The sequence below is a fragment of the Pristiophorus japonicus genome, chromosome 9 (assembly GCF_044704955.1).
Source record: "Pristiophorus japonicus isolate sPriJap1 chromosome 9, sPriJap1.hap1, whole genome shotgun sequence".
NCBI lineage: Eukaryota > Metazoa > Chordata > Chondrichthyes > Pristiophoridae > Pristiophorus > Pristiophorus japonicus.
In genome coordinates this window covers 225,603,816-225,620,169 of record NC_091985.1, presented here as the reverse complement: position 1 = coordinate 225,620,169, position 16,354 = coordinate 225,603,816, and the positions used below count along the sequence as shown (strand labels likewise).

General features: G+C 43.8%; 1 protein-coding gene across 1 annotated transcript in view; it reads left to right on the top strand.

The window, feature by feature from the left end:
• The first annotated feature begins 5,225 nt into the window (after positions 1–5,225).
• Positions 5,226–16,354, top strand: part of LOC139273752 (uncharacterized) — a 46,713-nt gene continuing 35,584 nt past the window's right edge. Inside the window, exon 1 of the mRNA XM_070890803.1 lies at positions 5,226–5,362. The gene's annotated coding sequence lies outside the window, so the exon portion shown is untranslated. The remainder of the gene's footprint in view (positions 5,363–16,354) is intronic.

Below are 16,354 nucleotides of genomic sequence, written 5' to 3'. Positions count from 1 at the left end.
ATATTTTCACTGTGGAAACTTTCAAATCTGGCGTCAGTGCCCGGACACGCCCCCTTTTGAAGAAAAAATTCTGTTCTAAACTAGAACTGTTCTACCTGACTAGAACTGCAGGAAAAAAAATGTGGAGAATTGCGATTTCTAAAATAGTCCGTTCTCCACCAGTTGCTCCTAAAAATCAGGCGCGAATCATGTGGAAACTTGGGCCCTATGTCCCCTGGTTCTGGACTTCCCCAACATCGGGAACCTTCTTCCCACATCTAACCTGTCCAGTCCCGTCAGAATCTTATACGTTTATATGAGATCCCCTCTCATCCTTCTAAACTCCAGCGTATAATGGCCCAGTTGATACAGTCTCCCTTCATATGTCAGTCCTGCCATCCCTGGAATCAGTCTGGTGAACCTTCGCTGCACTCGCTCAATAGCAAGAATGTCCTTCTTCAGATTAGGAGACTAAAACTGTACACAATATTCCAGGTGAGGCCTCACTAAGGCCCTGTACAACTGCAGTAAGACCTCCCTGCTCCTGTACTCAAATCCCCTAGCTATGAAGGCCAACATACCATTTGCCTTCTTCACTGCCTGCTGTACCTGCATGCCCACTTTCAGTGTCTGATGAACCATGACACCCAGGTCTCGTTGCACCTCCCCTTTTCCTAATCTGCCGCCATCCAGATAATATTCTGCCTTCGTGTTTTTGTCCCCAAAATGGATAACCTCACATTTATCTACACTATACTGTATCTGCCATGCATTTGCCCACTCACCTAACCTGTCCAAGTCACTCTGCAGCCGCTTAGCGTCCTCCTCACAGCTCGCACCGCCACCCAGTTTAGTGTCATCCGCAAACTTGGAGATATTACACTCAATTCCTTCATCTAAATCGTTAATGTATAGTGTAAAGAGCTGGGGTCCCAGCACTGAGCCCTGCGGCACTCCACTAGTCACTGCCTGCCATTCTGAAAAGGACCCGTTTATCCCGACTCTCTGCTCCCTGTCTGCCAACCAGTTCCCTATTCACGTCAGTACATTACCCCCAATACCATGTGCTTTGATTTTGCACACCAATCTCTTGTGCGGGACCTTGTCAAAAGCCTTTTGAAAGTCCAAATACACCACATCCAGTGGTTCTCCCTTGTCCACTCTGCTAGTTACATCCTCAAAAAATTTCAGAAGATTCGTCAAGCATGATTTCCCTTTCATAAATCCATGCTGACTTGGTCCGATCCTGTCACTGCTTTCCAAATGTGCTGCTATTTCATCCTTAATAATTGATTCCAACATTTTTCCCACTACTGATGTCAGGCAAACCGATCTATAATTACCTGCTTTTTTAAAAGTGGTGCTACATTAGCTACCCTCCAGTCCATAGGAACTGATCCAGAGTCGATAGACTGTTGGAAAATGATCACCAATGTATCTACTATTTCTAGGACCACTTCCTTAAGTACTCTGGGATGCAGACTATCAGGCCCTGGGGATTTATCGGCCTTCAATCCCATCAATTTCCCTAACACAATTTCCCGCCTAATAAGGATTTCCTTCAGTTCCTCCTCCTCACTAGGCCTACTGTCCCCTAGTACATTCGGAAGGTTATTTGTGTCTTCCTTTGTGAAGACAGAACCGAAGTATTTGTTCAATCCGTCTGCCATTTCTTTGTTTCCCATTATAAATTCACCTGAATCTGACTGCGAGGGACCTACGTTTGTCTTCACTAATCTTTTTCTCTTCACATATCTATAGAAGCTTTTGCAGTCAGTTTTTATATTCCCAGCAAGCTTCCTCTCGTACTCTATTTTCCCCCTCCTAATTAAACCCTTTGTCCTCCTCTGTTGAATTCTAAATTTCTCCCAGTCCTCAGGTTTGTTGCTTTTTCTGGCCAATTTATATATATCCTTAAAGGTACACAAGCAATGCCGTGAAGCGACAGCTAGAGCAAATAGGGTGTTGGGGTGTATCCATAGGACAATGGAGTATAAGATGAGGTGTAATGTTTTGTCCTTTTACAAGACCTTAGTCAGGCCGCACTTGGAATACTGTGTCCAGTTTTGGTCTCCTCACATGGTGGGTGATATTGAGGCTCTGGAAAGGGTGCAGAAGAGGGCCACTAGACTGATTCCATGTCTAAAGCATCTTAGTTATCAAGATATGAGAAAAGAGTTGGGACTCTATACCTTCGAGCAGCGTAGACTTTGGGGGGATATGATGGGCATAGACAGGGTTCCAGCTGACTGTTTATTTCAATTAAATAGGTTAGGCAGGACTAGAGGGCACCAATTTAAATTGTATAAGGCTAGATCTAGGTTAGATGTCAGGAGGTGGTTCTTTTCCCAGAGAATAGTAGACCTCTGGAACAAGCTGCCGTTTCATGTGGTGAATGCAGACCCACTGAATTCCTTCAGGCAAAAGCTGGATTTGTTTCTGGCTGTGGCGGAGATCACCTCTTACAGAAGGTAGGTACTGCCGGGAATTTAATGGCCAGTGTGAGCTCCTGGACTAATTTCAATCGCCTAGATGGGTCGGAGAAGAATTTCTCAGATTTTCTTTCCCAAATTGACCCGGGTTTTTTATCTGGTTTTTTACACCTCCCAGGAGATCACATGATTTTAGGTGGGGTGGAGTGTATAAGTTGTGATACACAGGGTATCGCAATTGTGTGGGACAGGCTCGATAGACCAGATGGTCTTTACCTGTCATTGTTCGTTTGTTCATATGTTTGTAGGTACAGATTTAAACCCCACACTCAGATACCAGAAACTGACAGCTACAGATTAAACCCCACACTCACATACCAGAAACTGACAGCTACAGATTAAACCCCACACTCACATACCAGAAACTGACAGCTACAGATTAAACCATACAACTCTTTTGGTTGTAATCAAATTAAACAATTAAATCAAGCGCTCCCCCTGATTAAAGGGGGAGGACACTCCAAACATTTTTCAAGTGCCCTTTTTTTTGTTGTTTTAGATTAAACCATACGGTCCCATACTAGAAACTAACAGGTGCAGAATAAAACCCACATTCTGATACCAGAAAATGACAGGTACAGATTAAAACCGCACATAACAGAAACTGACAGGTACATGCTAATATATTAGCCCCAACCCCGTGAACCTTTATCTTGTGCAGTAACCTTTTGTGTGGCACCTTGTCAAATGCCTTCTGGAAGTCCAAATACACCACATCCACTGGTTCCCCTTTATCCACCCTGTTCGTTACATCCTCAAAAGAATTCCAGCACATTTGTCAAACATGATTTCCCCTTCATAAATCCATGCTGACCCTGCCTGACTAAATTTTGCTTTTCCAAATGTCCTGCTACTGCTTCTTTAATAATGGACTCCAACGTTTTCCCAACGACAGATGTTAGGCTAACTGGTCTATAGCTTCCTGCTTTTTGTCTGCCTTCTTTTTTGAATAGGAGCGTTACATTTGCAGTTTTCCAATCTGCTGGGACCGCCCCAGAATCCAGGGAATTTTGGTAAATTACAGCCAATGCATCCACAATCCCTGCCGCTACTTCTCTTAAGACCCTAGGATGCAAGTCATAAGGTCCAGGGGACTTATCTGCCTTTAGTCCCATTATCCTACTGAGTACCACCTCCTTAGTGATTGTGATTGTGTTAAGTTCCCCACCCACGCTCTCCCACAGCCCCTTGACGATCCACTGTTGGAATATTGTTGGTGTCCTCTACCATAAAAACTGATACAAAATACTTGTTTAGAGTTTCTGCCATCTCCATGTTCCCCATTATTAATTCCCCAGTCTCGTCCTCTAAGGGACCAACATTTACTTTAGCCACTCTTTTTTTCTTTTTATATACCTATAGAATTTGAATTGTAAGTGTAATGAGTGATTAAAATGCCTTGCACTTTTACCGGGAATGTTTGACTCAAAGCCTGCGTTTACGGTGTACGTCTTTAGGTAAATAATAATGATCATAATAATCATGATTACATCTGTCGGTTATGTGTTGTATCAGTCTCTGTGACAGTACCTAGCAATGATCTCACGCAATGATCTCGTGCCATGTCGTGCTGTTGTTACCTTTTGCAGAAGAAGCTTTCGAAGAATAGGGCCGAGCGGCGGTGCACGGGTGGCGGCCCACCAGTCATCAGCGAGCTGCCAGACATCGAGGAGCGGGTGCTGGCACTAGTGGGGAGCCACCCCCGGTCGGCCACGCAAGCAGCAGCACAACCTGATGTGATGCCACGTGAGTAAAGTACACACCATTGCGTGATGTAAAGTCAACAGATGCCACACCCACTCATATCCGAACAATAATATATGATAGATGATTGATAAAAAGTGTTCTCTAAAGAATGAAGGCTCATGAAAATCATTGCAATGCAGAATTTGGTCATGGTCATGAAATGTTGCGAATGGAATGTTGGGCCTTCATTGCGAGAGGGATGGAGTACAAAAGCAGGGAGGTCCTGCTGCAACTGTACAGGGTATTGGTGAGGCCGCACCTGGAGTACTGCATGCAGTTTTGGTCACCTTACTTAAGGAAGGATATACTAGCTTTGGAGGGGGTACAGAGACGATTCACTAGGCTGATTCCGGAGATGAGGGGGTTACCTTATGATGATAGATTGAGTAGACTGGGTCTTTACTCGTTGGAGTTCAGAAGGATGAGGGGTGATCTTATAGAAACATTTAAAATAATGAAAGGGATAGACAAGATCGAGGCAGAGAGGTTGTTTCCACTGGTCGGGGAGACTAGAACTAGGGGGCACAGCCTCAAAATACGGGGGAGCCAATTTAAAACTGAGTTGAGAAGGAATTTCTTCTCCCAGAGGGTTGTGAATCTGTGGAATTCTCTGCCCAAGGAAGCAGTTGAAGCTAGCTCATTGAATGTATTCAAATCACAGATAGACAGATTTTTAACCAATAAGGGAATTAAGGGTTACGGGGAGCGGGCGGTTAGTGGAGCTGAGTCCACGGCCAGATCAGCCATGATCTTGTTGAATGGTGGAGCAGCTCGAGGGGCTAGATGGCCTACTCCTGTTCCTAATTCTTATGTTCTTATGTGATGTCTGTGATGATTTTGAGAGTGGTGGTGCTTTTGTCGTGCAGATGCTGTGTGTAGCGTTTGAATCACCTTGTGACCCTAGCACCCCCTTCTCCTCTAATAACCTCATTTATGTTTTGTAGCTCAGCCAGCAGTGCGGCTCCATGCAACACCACCGAGCCAAGAAGCTGCGGATCCGTCACTGGCCTCGCCAGGGGGAACATCAATATGGTGCTGAGGAGCCCCGAATCTCGCCCGTGCAGCTGCAGGGTGCCTTCTCCACTGACGACGGTTAACGGCCTGTAGCAACAAGCTCCATCATGTCAACTAAGGTTGGCATGCAGGTACAGCAGGCGGTTAAGGAAGCAAATGGCATGTTGGCCTTTATAGCGAGGGGATTTGAGTACAGGGGCAGGGAGGTGTTGCTACAGTTGTACAGGGCCTTGGTGAGGCCACACCTGGAGTATTGTGTACAGTTTTGGTCTCCTAACCTGAGGAAGGACATTCTTGCTATTGAGGGAGTGCAGCGAAGGTTCACCAGACTGATTCCCGGGATGGCGGGACTGACCTATCAAGAAAGACTGGATCAACTGGGCTTGTATTCACTGGAGTTCAGAAGAATGAGAGGGGACCTCATAGAAACGTTTAAAATTCTGACGGGTTTAGACAGGTTAGATGCAGGAAGAATGTTCCCAATGTTGGGGAAGTCCAGAACCAGGGGTCACAGTCTAAGGATAAGGGGTAAGCCATTTAGGACCGAGATGAAGAGAAACTTCTTCACCCAGAGAGTGGTGAACCTGTGGAATTCTCTACCACAGAAAGTAGTTGAGGCCAATTCACTAAATATATTCAAAAAAGAGTTAGATGTAGTCCTTACTACTAGGGGGATCAAGGGGTATGGCGAGAAAGCAGGAATGGGGTACTGAAGTTTCATGTTCAGCCATGAACTCATTGAATGGCGGTGCAGGCTCGAAGGGCCGAATGACCTACTCCTGCACCTATTTTCTATGTTTCTATGTTTCTTAACTACACCGTTGACATTTAACTCTCCTGTGGCCATTTCCTCCTCCACCGTGGAGGAATGGGCCCAAGCTCCTTGCTGCGGGGCACCCAAAGTGTCTCCATGCCAGCGCCGACCCCGCGGAGGTTGGTTCGATGCAGCAGGACTGCTCCACGAGCGGCATGGTTCATTTGTCCAGGAGGAGTGTTGACATAGGTCAGCAGATCCTCCAAACAATGGGGTGGGAGCATATCCCAACAGCTGGCCACCATATCCGCGACCATGACAGAGTACGTGCCGTGGATAGCGGTGGCCCTGGAGGTGATAGCCAGGAGCACTGGTGCCACAGGGCTAGCGGTGTTCCCGGAACACGGCACTGAACCCCGAGGTGCCGCAGCCCCATTGCCAACGACACATGTGAGCCAGGAGGGAAGCTCTTGCTTCTGGCTCAGAGGACGTTCCCTCCTCGGGACTGTCCTCTCCAGCATCCGGCCAACCAGCGGATCTGCCGTAATCCCCCCCCCCAATGAAGCAGTGCGGCAAGGCAGCATGGAGTCGGGCGGGGAAGGGGGAGAAGCGGGGGGGAAAGGAAAGTGAGTTGCATGGCCATAGGAGTTGTCGTTGTGAGAGTATGGATGTTGCTATTGAATAAATGTTGGGAGGTTTGGGGGAATGGGTGGGGTACCTTGTTTTATTGCATTTGTGTTCTCCGTGTTTGAAGTCTTGTTGAAAATGTAATAGATGATATAAATGTTCTAAATTTGTTGTGAGGTGGGGTGTTTTGTACAGTTATCAGTTTGATTTTATGCACATTATTAAATTTATTTTCTTTAACATAACACTGTTGCGCATTTTCTCAGATAAGACCACTTCTCCCTGTAAGTGCGTCGGTTGTAAGTTCTCGTCCTCCTCCTCCTCCTCAGTCTGCCACCTCTGGGCACATAATGCTCTTCAATATACCTTCTGCCATCTGGGTGGAGTACAAAAGCAGGGAGGTCCTGCTGCAACTGTACAGGGTATTGGTGAGGCCGCACCTGGAGTACTGCATGCAGTTTTGGTCACCTTACTTAAGGAAGGATATACTAGCTTTGGAGGGGGTACAGAGACGATTCACTAGGCTGATTCCGGAGATGAGGGGGTTACCTTATGATAGATTGAGTAGACTGGGTCTTTACTCGTTGGAGTTCAGAAGGATGAGGGGTGATCTAATAGAAACATTTAAAATAATGAAAGGGATAGACAAGATAGAGGCAGAGAGGTTGTTTCCATTGGTCGGGGAGACTAGAACTAGGGGGCACAGCCTCAAAATACGGGGGAGCCAATTTAAAACCGACTTGAGAAGGAATTTCTTCTCCCAGAGGGTTGTGGATCTGTGGAATTCTCTGCCCAAGGAAGCAGTTGAGGCTGGCTCATTGAATGTATTCAAGTCACAGATAGATAGATTTTTAACCAATAAGGGAATTAAGGGTTACGGGGAGCGGGCGGGTAAGTGGAGCCGAGTCCACGGCCAGATCAGCCATGATCTTGTTGAATGGCGGAGCAGGCTCGAGGGGCTAGATGGCCTTCTCCTGTTCCTAATTCTTATGTTATCTCTAGTCTGCAGCATGTGCGTAGTCATCAAGACAGGCTGAGAAATTACAGGCCCCATTACAATAACATTCAGTATTATACCTATTGTTCACAAACAATAAATTTACCTACTAAAACAAATAAAATAAATTCAAATCGTCCACAGTATGATAAGATGTTTGTTCCGATGTTCAAAATCACCTTAAAATAACTCCCGATTACATCAAAACTCCCCAGAAGTTGAAGCAGCCTTTAATATGAAATGGCCTCCGATTTACAAAATGGCGTCCACACCGCTGGGTTAAGTTCAGGTGAGAGCAACTTTTTCTCAGCGTTTGTTTCAGCGAGCGATATTTTCGGCGATATGGCGAAAGGAACACTCAGTGATATTATTGGCATTAGTTTCCATTTTTCGGACGTTTACAGCAGAAAAAAATGGACGAGTGATATTATTAATTCTCGGCATTAACTAAATGTCGAAAGTAACGCTGGGCGATAAGTGAGCGATAACTGGGCCGTAAGTTTCCATTTTTTTCCTAAATGGGCGATATCTGGGCATTATACCTCATCTCAGCGTTAAAATAGACGTTAAGTTGGCGGTAACGTTGCAAAACTAATGGAACGTCTAGCTCATCATCTTTAGTGCATCAACAGTGGGACCGAGAGAGGGACAGAGACACAACGTTAGGACTCGTGGGATTAAAAAGCTAGGTGGAAATGTGAGTTATGAGGAGGATGCAAAGAGGCTTCATGTTGATATAGACAGGCTAAATGACTGGGCAAGAACATGGCAAATGAAGATAATATGGAGAAATGTGAAGTTATCCACTTTGGTAGAAAAAATAGAAAAGCAGAATATTTTTAAATGGTGAGAAATTGGGAAACGTTGGTGTTCAGAGGGACCTGGGTGTCCTTGTACAAGAATCTCTGAAATTTAGCATTCAGGTATAGCAAGCAAATAAGAATGAAAATGGTATATTGGCCTTTATTACCAAAGAATTTGAGTATGAGTAAAAATATCTTACTGCAATTATATAGAACCCCAGTGAGATTACACCTGGAGTATTGTGTACTCGGGCAAGGAAGTGGAGCTGAGCCCAAGATCAGATCACCCATGATCTTATTAAATATTGCAGCAGGCTCGAGGGGCCCAATGGCCTACTCCTGCTTCAAATTCTTATGTTCTTGGGTTCTTATGTACAGTTTTGGTCTCCTTACTGAAGTACAGATACTTGCTGTTAGATCTCTTAATTTCCAATGAAATACGAACTCCGATTGTAGTTTTAATGTCACTTTATTTTGGCAGCAGCAACAAGCTTCTGGCTTTAAGCCAGGCCTTTGTCCTTCTGAGACCACATGGTCAAAATGGCTGTACTTATACCTGGTTCAATTTACAGAAAAGAACTCGCCTTCTTTGACCTTATTGGCTCAGTTGATGTATTCTTAACCCCGAATTGGCTCACTGTCAAAGGTCCTGAAATGTCAAGTTGATTGATGACTTAATGCAATGTGCTCAGTCACATGTAGACACGGGAGTCTGTGTTTTCTCAACCTGTCTAAATGCAGCCTGTTTGAATTCTCTATCACTTGCCTTGGAGGGAGTGCAACGAAGGTTTCACCAGACTGATTCCTGGGATGGGAAATTGTTCTATGAGGAGCAATTGAGTCGACCAGGCCTATATTCTCTAGAGTTTAGAAGAATGAGATTCATCAAAGTTGAATGATCTCATTGAAACATACAAAATTCTTACAGGGCTTGACAAGGTAGATGCAAAAAGGATGTTTCCCCTGGCTGGGGAGTTTAGAACCAGAGACTGTCTAGAACAGTCTCAGAATAAGGGATTGGCAATTTAGGACTGAGAGGCGGACAAATTTATCACTCACAGGGTGGTGAATCTTTGGAATTCCCTACTCCAGAGGGCTGTGGAGACAAGAGTTGTTGAGTATATTCAAGAAAGAGAACGATAGATTTTTGGATATTAAGGGAGAGAGTGCAGTAAAGATGGGGTTTTACGACAATCCGGTAGTTACACGGTCACCCTGACTGATACTATGGCCTAGAAATCCCTGCCTCCCCGGGTCCGTACTGAGCGTGCACGTACCCCGTAAGGCATTGCTAAAGCTCTGGTTTGACAGATCCTCCGTATCTCCATGGCCAGGACATTCGCATGGGCAAGATTGTGGTATTTACCCATATCTTGCCCGGCGGATGCCCTGTAAACTCTCGCGCCTGATAAAAGCAGGCGTATAGCCAACTTTTACAGGTGTAAGAGTTTTAAAACATACAAAAACATCATAAAATGTTTTTTTAAACATTTCATTGTTTAAAAATCCTGCCACTACGGTAAGTTTATTTTAAAATATAATTAAAAATACTTAGAATATAAAAATTTTTTTTTTAAAGAAGACATTTATTAACTTTAATTTTAATTATATGAGGTGTGTTTTTAATTTTTTTATTATGGTGTTTAGTGTGTTTGTTTTTTTATTTCTCATTAATAGCAATGAGAACTTGTCGATGCGGAGTTCCCATTGCTATTAATGAGAATGCTGTGGAACACTGTACCAGATTGGTTGAACAGTCACACGTGACTGCATCTTCTGCCGTCCGAACCTTGAGGACGGGAGTGCGCTTCGCAGCGCAGGAAGAGAAGGCCTTCTCAACGGAATCGCAGATTCCTCCGGGACCACCAGGTAAATTCGTAAAAATTCTCCGTCCGGAGACTTTCGTCCGAAAGAAGCCTCTAATTGGAATTTTAGGGCCATTAAAATAAAATTTTAAAAATACATTTTATTGTTAAAAACCCTCCCCACTACGGTAAGTTTCTTTTAAGCCATAATTAAAAAAACTTTTCCAAAAAATCAGAAAAATATTTTTAAAAATGTATAAGACATTAATAACTTTAAATTTAAATTAATGTGTAGTTTTTCTACTTTTTGTTTTGTGTGTTTGAGGGCGGTTTCTCAATCATAATAATGGGAACTCCTACTTATGGAGTTCCCATTACGATGAATGAGAAAATACTGTCCCTGGATTGGCTGCCCATGAGATTGGAGCCATGTGACTCCAGCTCCAGCTTACGGACGTCCCGACATTCGTGCGCTGCGATGCGCAGGGAGAGGAGGCCCCAGGACAGGGATCTCTCGTGGGCGCAGCAGGAACAGGAGGTAGGTGCACATCTTTTTTCCCTTTTTCTGTCGTTCGCCCGCGGTAAGACCTCGACCGGGATTTCTAGGCATCCTTTTTATCCCAGGTTTACTTAATTGAATTTAAATTCCACAGCTGTCCTGGTGGGATTTTAAACTCATGTCTCTGAATCACTAGTCCAGGCCTCTGGATTACTAGTCCAGTACCATAATCACTATCTTACCGTACCCGATGATTTATAAAGTCAAAGATCCTGTATGTGTATTTACAATCTTATCAAATTGTACTTCAAAGATGAGTCAAAGTAAACTCCCAGGACCTTACCTGCATCCCATTTAAAATTGTACCATTCCATTTATATCGCCTCTCAATTTTTCTCCCAAAATTTATCACTTCACACTGGTTAAATTTTATCTGCCATGTTTCTGCTCATTTCACCAGACTGTCTATGTGCTCCTGAATTCTGCTCACTGTTTACTCCATTTCTAAGTTTTGTGTTATCTGCAAACTTTGAAATTAAACCTTTTAGACTTAAGTCTAGGCCATTAATTTTGAATAAAAAGATCACTGGTGCTAATATCGAACCTTGGGTGAGACCACTGTATACTTCTGTCTGAAAAACAATCGTTCATCACTTTTGGTGGTAAAAACAGAGAGACAGACTATTATCTGAATGGTGACCGATTAGGAAAAGGGGAGGTGCAACGAGACCTGGGTGTCATGGTACATCAGTCATTGAAAGTTGGCATGCAGGTACAGCAGGCGGTTAAGAAAGCAAATGGCATGTTGGCCTTCATAGCGAGAGGATTGGAGTACAGGGGCAGGGAGGTGTTACTACAGTTGTACAGGGCCTTGGTGAGGCCACACCTGGAGTATTGTGTACAGTTGTGGTCTCCTAACTTGAGGAAGGACTTTCTTGCTATTGAGGGAGTGCAGCAAAGGTTCACCAAACTGATTCCTGGGATGGCGGGACTGACATATCAAGAAAGACTGAATCAACTGGGCTTGTATTCACTGGAGTTCAGAAGAATGAGAGGGGATCTCATAGAAACATTTAAAATTCTGACGGGTTTAGACAGGTTAGATGCAGGAAGAATGTTCCCAATGTTGGGGAAGTCCAGAACCAGGGGTCACAGTCTAAGGATAAGGGGTAAGCCATTTAGGACCGAGTTGAGGAGAAACTTCTTCACCCAGAGAGTGGTGAACCTGTGGAATTCTCTACCACAGAAAGTTGTTGAGGCCAATTCGCTAAATATATTCAAAAAGGAGTTAGATGTAGTCCTTACTACTAGGGGGATCAAGGGGTATGGCGAGAAAGCAGGAATGGGGTACTGAAGTTGCATGTTCAGCCATGAACTCATTGAATGGCGGTGCAGGCTAGAAGGGCGGAATGGCCTACTCCTGCACCTATTTTCTATGTTTCTATTCACTGTTATCTGTCCCTTAGCCAATGTTGTATCCACAAAGCGACTGCCCTTTTACTCCCATGGGTTTCAGTTTCCCTACCGTCTATTAAGTGACACTTTTATCAAATGCCCTTTGAAAATCCAGACACACAACACCAACCACACTATGCTCACCAACGATCTCCATTATTTCATCAAAGAACTCATTCAAGTTTGTCAGACACACTTTGACTTAAACAATCTATGCTGGTTATTATATATTAATCAGTGTTTTTCCATACGGCCTGTAGATGTTGCCCCACCACCGACCTTAGGCTGACTTGCCAGTAATTACAGGGTTTATCCCTCGCCCTTTTTTTAAGCTGGGTGTAACATTTACAACCCTCCAGTTCTCAGGAACAACACCAATATCAAGGAGGATTGAAAGATTCTGACCAGAGCCTGCACTATTTCCACCATTCCTGCCCTCAGCAACACTCATATATCCCATCCTGACCGGGTAAATGTTCTACTTTACTGGTACAAAAAGTGTTGGATTGAAAGGGGCTAACTGAAGCTGTTTGTTCGGTGACTGTAATTAATGTCAGTCTCCTCGGGTTAGCTTATAACAGATACCGAGGACTCAATACTGCAGAAACTCTAGAGGAGTATAAGAAGTGCAGGGGTACAATTAAAAAAGATATCAGGAAAGCAAAGAGAGAGCATGAAAGAACATTGGCAAGTAAAATCAGAGAAAATCCAAAGATGCAAAAGGATAACTAGAGAAAGAATGGGCCCGATTAGAGACCATAAAGCAAATCTGTGTGTGGAGCCAGACGATGTGGGTATGATTCTGAATGAAGACTTTACATCCGTTTTCACAAAAGAGAGGGTCGATGCAGACTTTGCAATGAAGGAGGAGGAGTGTGAAATATTAGACGATATAAACATAGTGAGAGAGGATGTATTAAGGGGCTTAGCAGTTTTGAAAGTGGATAAATCCCCAGGCCCGGATGAAATGTATCCCAGGATGTTAGAGAAGCAAGAGAGGAAATAGCAAAGGCTCTGACCACCATTTTCCAATCCTCTCTGGCTACAGGTGTGGTGCCAAAGGACTGGAGGACTGCTAATGTTTGTTCCTTTGGTTAAACAGTGAGAAAGGGATAGACCGAGTAATTACAGGCCAGTCAGCCTAACCTCAGTGGTGGGAAAATTATTGGAAAAAATCCTGACCGACAGGATAAATCTTCATTTGGAAAGACATGGATTAATTTAGGACAATCAGCATGGATTTGTTAAGGGAAGGTCGTGTCTGACTAACTTGATTGAATTTTTCGACGAGGTAACCAGGAGAGTCGATGAGCACAGTATGAATAATGTAATATATATTGATTTTAGCAAAGCCTTTTTAGAAGGTCTCACATGGCAGACTGATCACGAAACTAAAAATACATGGGATCCAGGGCAATGTTGGATCCAAAATTGGCTCAGAGGCAGAAAGCAAAGGGTAATGGATGATTTTGAGACTGGAAGGCTGTATCCAGTGGGGTTCCGCAAGGCTCGGTACTAGGTCCCTTGCTTTTTATGTTATATATCAATGAATTAATGTTGGCATATGATTAAGAAGTTTGCAGATGGCACTAAAATAGGCCGTGTGGTTGATAATGAAGAAGAAAGTTGCGGACTGCAGGAAGTTATCAATGTACTGGTCAAGTGGGTAGAAAAATGGCAAATTGAATTCAATCCGGATAAGTGCAATATAATGCATTTGGGGAGGTCGAACGAGGCAAGGGAATACACATTAAATGGTACGACACTGAAAAGTACAGATCCACAGATCCCTGAAGGTAGCAGGCCAGGCAGGTACGATGGTTAAGAAGGCATATGGAATACATGCCTTTATTAGTCGAGGCATTGAATACAAGAGCAAGGTTAGTCTTGAACTGTATAAAACACTGGTTAGGCTGCAGCTGGAGTACTGTGTGCAGTTCTGTTCAACAGACTACAGGAAAGATGTGATTACATTGGAAAGGGTGCAGAGAAGATTTAGAAGCATATTGCCTGGACTGGAGAATTTTGGCTAGGAGGAAAGATTGGAGATGCTCGGTCTGTTTCCTTTGGAACAGAGGTGGCTGAGGGGAGACCTTATTGAGATGTATAACATTATGATGGGCCTGGATAGAGTGGATAGGAAGGACATGTTTCCCTTGGCAGAAGGGCCAACAACCAGGGGGCATAGATTTAAAGTAATTGGGGGGAGGTATAAAGGAGATATGAAGGGAAATCTCTTCACCAGTGGGTGGTGGGGGTTTGGAACTCACTGCCTGAAAGTGTGGTAAAGAAAGGAATCCTGATCATATTTTTAAAAATACTTGGATGTGCACTTAAATTGCCATAACATACAGGGTTATGGACCAAGAGCTGGAAAGTGTGACAAGGCTGGATGGCTCTCAGTTGGCATGCGCAGACACGATGGGAGAAAATGGCCTCCTTCCGTGCTATAAATTTATATGATTCTATCACTGACATTCATATTTTCATTACTCATGCAGGTTTATCACTGACCTCACTCATACTGTCATTACCCATCAAATACATCACTGACCTCACTCATGCTTTCATTACCTATCCAGGTTCATCACTGACCTCACTCATACTGTCACTACCCATCCAGGTTCATCACTGGCCTCATCCATACTGTCATTACCCATCAAATACATCACTGACCTCACTCATACTTTCATTACCCATCAAATACATCACTGACCTCACTCATACTGTCATTACCCATCAAATACATCACTGACCTCACTCATACTTTCATTACCCATCAAATACATCACTGACCTCACTCATACTTTCATTACCCATCAAATACATCACTGACCTCACTCATACTGTCATTACCCATCAAATACTACACTGGCCTCACTCATACTGTCATTACCCATCCAGGTACATCACTGACCTCACTCATACTGTCATTACCCATCCAGGTACATCACTGACCTCACTCATACTGTCACTGCCCATCAAATACATCACTGACCTCACTCATACTGTCATTACCCATCATATACATCACTGACCTCACTCATACTGTCACTACCCATCAAATACATCACTGACCTCACTCATACTGTCACTGCCCATCATATACATCACTGACCTCACTCATACTGTCATTACCCATCATATACATCACTGACCTCACTCATACTGTCATTACCCATCATATACATCACTGACCTCACTCATACTGTCATTACCCATCATATACATCACTGACCTCACTCATACTGTCATTACCCATCAAATACATCACTGACCTCACTCATACTGTCACTACCCATCAAATACATCACTGACCTCACTCATACTGTCACTGCCCATCATATACATCACTGACCTCACTCATACTGTCATTACCCATCATATACATCACTGACCTCACTCATACTGTCATTACCCATCATATACATCACTGACCTCACTCATACTGTCATTACCCATCATATACATCACTGACCTCACTCATACTGTCATTACCCATCATATACATCACTGACCTCACTCATACTGTCATTACCCATCATATACATCACTGACCTCACTCATACTGTCATTACCCATCAAATACATCACTGACCTCACTCATACTGTCACTACCCATCAAATACATCACTGACCTCACTCATACTGTCATTACCCATCATATACATCACTGACCTCACTCATACTGTCACTACCCATCATATACATCACTGACCTCACTCATACTGTCATTACCCATCAAATACATCACTGACCTCACTCATACTGTCACTACCCATCCAGGTACATCACTGACCTCACTCATACTGTCATTACCCATCCAGATACATCACTGACCTCACTCATACTGTCATTACCCATCATATACATCACTGATCTCACTCATACTGTCATTACCCATCAAATACATCACTGACCTCACTCATACTGTCATTACCCATCAAATACATCACTGGCCTCACTCATACTGTCATTACCCATCATATACATCACTGACCTCACTCATACTGTCATTACCCATCCAGGTACATCACTGGCCTCACTCATACTGTCACTGCCCACCATATACATCACTAACCTCACTCATACTGTCATTACCCATCAAATACATCACTGACCTCACTCATACTCTCACTACCCATCATATACATCACTGACCTCACTCATACTGTCACTACCC